Consider the following 6,217-nt stretch of genomic DNA (forward strand, 5'->3'; position numbering starts at 1 on the left):
ACTTGGATTGGGTTTAGGGGAGGAACCAAGCAGTGTGGGCTTGCAAAGATTGCTGCCAGGTGGGCTACAGATGTTCAGATTCAGTCCACTTGCATGGTATTCACCTAGGGAGATGCTAATGCAATCCTATGCATGTAGAAAATTAGCATGCGTATACACATTTACCCCACAAAGGCCTCTCTCCAGCTCTGCTTTTTAAAGCACCAGGGTTTATAGGTACAGTAAAATGGCTTCATAGGAAGCCACAGAGCTGCTTATATCAGCCCTGAGTTTGAATTCGTTTAGTCAGCTATCTCAAAAAAACAAAAACACAGCAACCCTTACTATAGATGGAAGCTGGGTTTCACGGCACATGCAGCTGCGGTCACTGTCTTGCAGCTGTTAAATGAAGAAATACCATGTGAACACTTGGTCTGGTTTCAAAAGACCTAAAAACACTAGCCAAGAAAAATGGTACATCACGGTGCTGCTTGGCCACTTGCCAAGACAAAGAAACTTGTAGATTTCTAGGGACAAGAGGCCATGTGAAAGGAATTTTCCTCCTTTCAAAGGCACATCAAAATATACTGGAGGATTTATTTATTTATTTATTTTGCATGCTCTTGGCAAACCTTTGATTGATCACTAATGCAATATCAGCAGTAAACTTGCATCACTTAAAGAACAACCAAGAAAACAAGGCAAAGGGGGATATTTTAAAACTGTTGGACCAAGGTGCAGCAAAGAAGTTTAATGCAGAATTATTTTACGTAAAGAAAAATAAGTAAATGGATAGAGTCCCCAGAAGGCAATTAAACTTCAATGTTTATGAGGAGAAAAGGGTTATTCTGTGGCAAAGGCTCAAGAAAAAAATGCTATTGGAGTAAAAGGTTTTTTTTTTGACTCAGGCTCAGACATTGGTATGAGCATGTCAGCAGGCCAAAAATGCAGTGATGCAAAGCAGAAGTTTACAAGTTGTCTCTGTAAGACCTACCTCAGCTCCCCAAATGATATAGATGCAATGCTCTGCTAATGGACAATATTAATTTGGAGATGACAGTGCTCCACACAGGGCTTACCCCACTGCCTGAGCTCATGCATATGCCCCCCATGGAGCTGCAACTGTAACCTCCTTTCACCACCTGCAAAGAGGTACTGTTCCATTGCATCTCATTTGCATAGGGAACAACCACATGTGTATCAGGAAACTGTCTTAGAGTCAACGGGAAATTTCGCTTGAAATGCAGCACAAAAATAGCAAGCTTTCTTATTGTTTTTGTTTGGCTCTTTTTCCAACAGCATGGAGAGAGATATTTAAAAAGCCAGGCACAGGGATGCAGGACACCCAAAAAGAGATCAGGTCCTGTGGGGAGAGTTATTTACTTCATTGTAAAGCATCTTCTACAGTTAGCTGTGCAGTTAGTCTGCAGTTAGTCTGCTTGGGCCAGCTCCTGGGCTTGTTTATGTACTGGAGACTGAATGCCAAACTCCCCTGACAGGAAATGAGTGAGACTGCAAAAAGGATAGTTCGACAATACAAGAGAAACTCATAAGTTTCAGTAACCATGTCATTTTATTGATTTGCTTGCTTAATGTTGGTACTATATTAAAAGTCAAAGGTGCATTAGATGTTAGGGGAAATAAATATGCTGGTGAACAGATAAACACTATGGAAGCCCCAGTAATTAACAAAGTCCATATGTATACAGACTCATAAGAGAACAAACTATTCTTCCAATCTGAACAGACACATCATTTTTTTGCTAAATCTATGTGCAGAGTTTATGAGATAAACCTTGCCGCCCCTTCTTAAGGGAAACTCCCATTGAGCTCAGGAGGAGTTTCCTCTGAATAAGACCTCAGTATTTGGCCTGTTTTTTTGGCCTTGTTCCTTTACCTTGCCCTTGAAAGGCCCCTTTCTGCCTAAGTCTCTATAAAACTCAGTGCCGGAGTCATCAGATACTGAACATGCTTCTGTAGGCAGAGGACACACTCCCAGGCCCTTTGTCTGGTTCTCAGAAATAACATTTCAATTTCTATTCCATTTTTTTACTTGCATTCCTCTGAGTGTACAAAGTTAATGGAGGAAGTTAAACTTCCTGGATGCGTTAGTCTGAAATAGCATCTGAGGACTGGAAGCAATGGTTGCGTTATGGACTTAGTCCAAAGCCCTGAGAAGTCGAGGGAAAGATTTCTGTGATATCTCCAACTTTAGGAGTAGAGTCTGCTTGGAATAGAGAACTCAAGAAAGACATTTGTCCTGGTCACAGTACACTGGCCGGATAGCCTTTGCCAAGAATGTCCTGCAGATCTTTGGTAGAAGAAAGAGACTAAAATGAAAGCCATCAGAACACATGGTTAACTGCATTGCATCTCATATGAAATATGCTTAGGAATCACCCACAGGAGATTACTATGGAGGCAAAATGCTGTTTGGAATTGAAGCCAAATGCTGATTAAAGGAAGCTGAATGTTTCGTGCAGTGACCCCTCCCACAAACACATCCTGCATTTACATTCCCTTTGCACTCCTGCACTCCTCTACGGCTGCATCGTTATCCCATTCAAAGTGCCCACCCCAAATGCTGAAGAATTAGGACTGATCAATAGCCTCATTTTCTCCCCAGTATTCCCCAGAGCCCTAGTGAGCTGAGCTGTGTTTCCAGCCTTCAGCTGCTGCCCCCCCAGAGCCCTCCCAGCCATGGCTCTGGACTTGTCTTGGAAAGTTACTTCAGCAGCTGAGTTTATAAAAATAATGTGAAAAGCCAAAATCAGTATGGCACCTAACATTTATAGGAAAGAAATTTAAGTATTGTATTATCCCCTTTAGGGACAATTAATGCTTTTTTATAAAACCCTTCAGAGGTGTCATGTTCTGTGAGGAACTTTAGAAAGGGAAGCCCATGGGTTTTGGATGACGTTCTTTAGTTACCAAAGCAACAAATCACAACCCTCACCAGAAGCATCATCAGAGCCCAAACAGAGACTAAGTGCTAATTCCTTCTCCCCCTCCCTGTGAGCAGTTGCATCAGACAGGTCACTGGGACAACTGACTTGAAGGGCTCGTAGAGGAGCTGAGGGGGCAAACCACAGACCTTATGTTCAGTGGCTGAGGACTTTCTTTGAAGGGCTGCCAGTCTAGGATCTTTCACTAGTAATAACACTTGTTTCCTTAAAAAATAAAATATAAATCCAAAGGTAATAAATTACAGGGAGTACAAGGTATTTTATGCTTTGTGGTGTGATGATCAAAAGATGTTATTGTTTCCTTTCACATATTTGCAGACAGTTAGCTGTTACTCTGGGAAAGCTACAGGCAGCTTTTGTCTCCCTTGAATACTGAAACTTTATCTTATTGTTAACGGATGGACTGTGGGTGAGTGCACAGGGGAAAGAAGAAGCTCTTCTTCTTTCTAGCTACCCTTACTTCCCTGTCCAGGATCCAGCCGCAGCTTCTTCTCCAAAGGGAAGGCTGACACTGAGAGCAACAGTGGGAAATTGAGAGAACAGAGGCAAAGATGCCTTTCTGGTTAGTATTTCCAGCTCCCCCTTGAGAAATTCTTCTGAAATATCCTAAGGGCTTAGGATGAGACACAGGTCTAGAAAAGAACAAATATTGGTAAAGCATTTGCACAAAGGCACTCTGGGCTCCATTACTGGACTATCAGGGCAGACCTCCTCCAAATGCTACATCCTGACACACACTGTGGCTTAGCCATCACCAAGGAAAAGGCCAGACATTTTTTCCTTAACCTGAAGTCATCAGAAATCTTTAATTTCAGGGTGCTTTGTTCTAGTTTTTCTGTTGTTCTGTATTTCCAGGTTCCATCTGGTACCTGAAATTAAAATGTGGGAAGCAGTTCTGGTGGTACAGCTGAGATGGCAAAGAGCAAAATTAAATCCCAATAAAAAAGCCAAACACATCTTAGGCTGACATCTAGTCTTGATTAGGTTTTTAGCAATTCTTTGAAAGTTTCCACTTTGCATCTCAGAAAATAATTCCTGCATTTAAGCCATTGGATAAACGGAATCTTAGGGGGGAAAAAAAAAGATACATTTGTAACGCAACATCAAACAATTGTTCTATTGGCACACCTTCATAATGGTTTCTTTATGCAAACTTTATAGCCTTTGCACCATTTCCTGATTCTGTTGTTTCCAGTACATTTATTTCAATGAAAGCAGCTGTAAACCTTTTAAACAATTCTGAAGATTGGTCCTTATTCTTGTGCTTTAGGATGTGCAGTTATACTTAGAGTTTGCATAAACTGCTAGTGGATAGCATAAATGGAGCATTCTCCTCTTCAAGCTACACTATTTGTAATCCCTATGTAAATATATACTGTTTATGGTACACTTCCATGCTTCTTTTTATTTTCTACAGAAATCTTTCTTTATGGTGTTATATGAAGAACAAAAAAAGAGCACAGAGTAAATTGCTTTGAATAAATAAAAACTGACCAGATCCTATAGCTGGACCTTGAACAGAATAAAACCTAAAACTTTTTAGATGTTTACGTAAAAGTTTTCACTACCTATGACTTTCTGGTCCTCTGAAGATTAATCTGTCAGTATACTGATCTACTCACAACCCAACAATACTGCAACGCTTCAGGATACTCTATTATATCTGGTTTTGTAACCTGGTTTCCAATCCATATGTTCTAAATTTGCAGGCATTTCTCTGGATCTTCAAACCTCAAGATATGAACAGATGTAACCTGAGCTTTGGGTAAAATTGGCTGCTGAATCTCGCGTTATGGCTTGAGTCCCATCTCTAGGTTTAAGGTTTGTTTGTCATCAAACCAGAATAGTGATAATATCATACAAAATATCCTTCAACTTCTATCTCAGCAATTTCAGTACCATAATATTTGTATAATAGCAAAATTTACATTGCTTTCTTGTCTTTGCTACATCTTCAAAGCATGTGGAAGATTTATTATTATCATTATTCTTCTTTGGTATTTTATCTGTCTCCTCATCTTTGTTTGTTTTGCTGAGAATGAAAAAGTAAAGCAGACGCAATAAGTTTTGTTCCTGACTTTGAAAGTAATGAGATCTGCAATCACACTTACCTTTTTCAGAAGAGAACATTGTAATCTTTGGCCATATGTTAAGAGGATTCTGTGACTTGCTGAACTTTAACAGAAATGTCAGCTTCCCTAATCAAAGAATGTGTCAAGGTTGCTCTTTATAATACTGGAGATACCATCTCAAACACTTCATTTATGGTGTCAGACTGTTGAAAAGGATTTGCTTAAATTTGCTAAGGCCATTGAGAATCACATCCTTAATGTTGTGTGGTTGATATTGTCCTATTTGTCTTAGTAACCTTATCTCTCAGCGAAGTAGCTAGATGACAAAGATATTTTGTCTAAGGATCTTTAACCTCTTGTGTTGCATGTAGACTGTGTGCAGAGAGCTTGCAAGAAAATAAATTAAAAGATATGGTTTCTCTTACCCTTTACACAGGCATTAGTCGAATATTGCTGAATTCTACAACTCTGAATGGGCTACTTTATGAATAGCTGCAAGAACAATTGGAAAGTTACCTGGGTGAAGTCTTTGCAGCATTTTCCCCTGAAAGGTGACCAACTACTGGAGCTATCCGAGTCTCTTTGCATGATGTGGTTTAGCTTAACTAGCCAGCCCCTGGCAGTACAATGTTAGCAGCAGACATAGTCCCCAAGTCTGCATCCCATATAAAATGCCCTGAGCTGTGCTCAGAATATAGGATGAAGTTTTAAAACAGTGTATTTCAGGGCAAGATGGTGTTTTCCCTGAGTGTTTTCAATTTTTATTGAAATAAGTATGTGTGAAGGCTGCTCAGATCCTTAACAATTTCATTTTGAATTGATGAGTTTGCATACTGAAAGCAGTTTTACATATATCTTCCTTTAATTCACATGGGAAAGATATTCCCTAAACTATTTCACTTCTTTTTCTCATGGGAGAGAGAGCTGCTGCACCCACCTGTACTTCTGTTCTCATTAACTGTTTTCAAAAATCCAAGCTTAGAATTTTGTGGCTTTCGTTCAGGAAGGAATCCAAATGAAATATGGGTGAATATAACCTGACCAAAGAACATAAGATTGGATTTAAAGATTTTAATAGAAATACAACCCCGTCCTTTGAGAGAGATTTTCCCACTCAGGACTAAAACAGGATTACAGTTTGTTAAGAACATTGTAACAGAAACATTCATATCTTCACCTGTTGTGGAATTATGCCAGCTT

The 6,217-nt window shown here is 39.7% G+C and overlaps 1 long non-coding RNA gene across 1 annotated transcript in view; it reads left to right on the forward strand.

Moving 5' to 3' along the window:
• The window catches only part of LOC118161100, an 8,001-nt gene extending 2,469 nt beyond the window's left edge, over positions 1-5,532 (forward strand). The window contains exons 2-3 of the long non-coding RNA XR_004747852.1: positions 4,655-4,766; positions 5,454-5,532. This is a non-coding gene — a long non-coding RNA (uncharacterized LOC118161100). The remainder of the gene's footprint in view (positions 1-4,654; positions 4,767-5,453) is intronic.
• Positions 5,533-6,217: the final 685 nt, after the last annotated feature.

This window comes from Oxyura jamaicensis, chromosome 2 (assembly GCF_011077185.1).
Source record: "Oxyura jamaicensis isolate SHBP4307 breed ruddy duck chromosome 2, BPBGC_Ojam_1.0, whole genome shotgun sequence".
NCBI lineage: Eukaryota > Metazoa > Chordata > Aves > Anseriformes > Anatidae > Oxyura > Oxyura jamaicensis.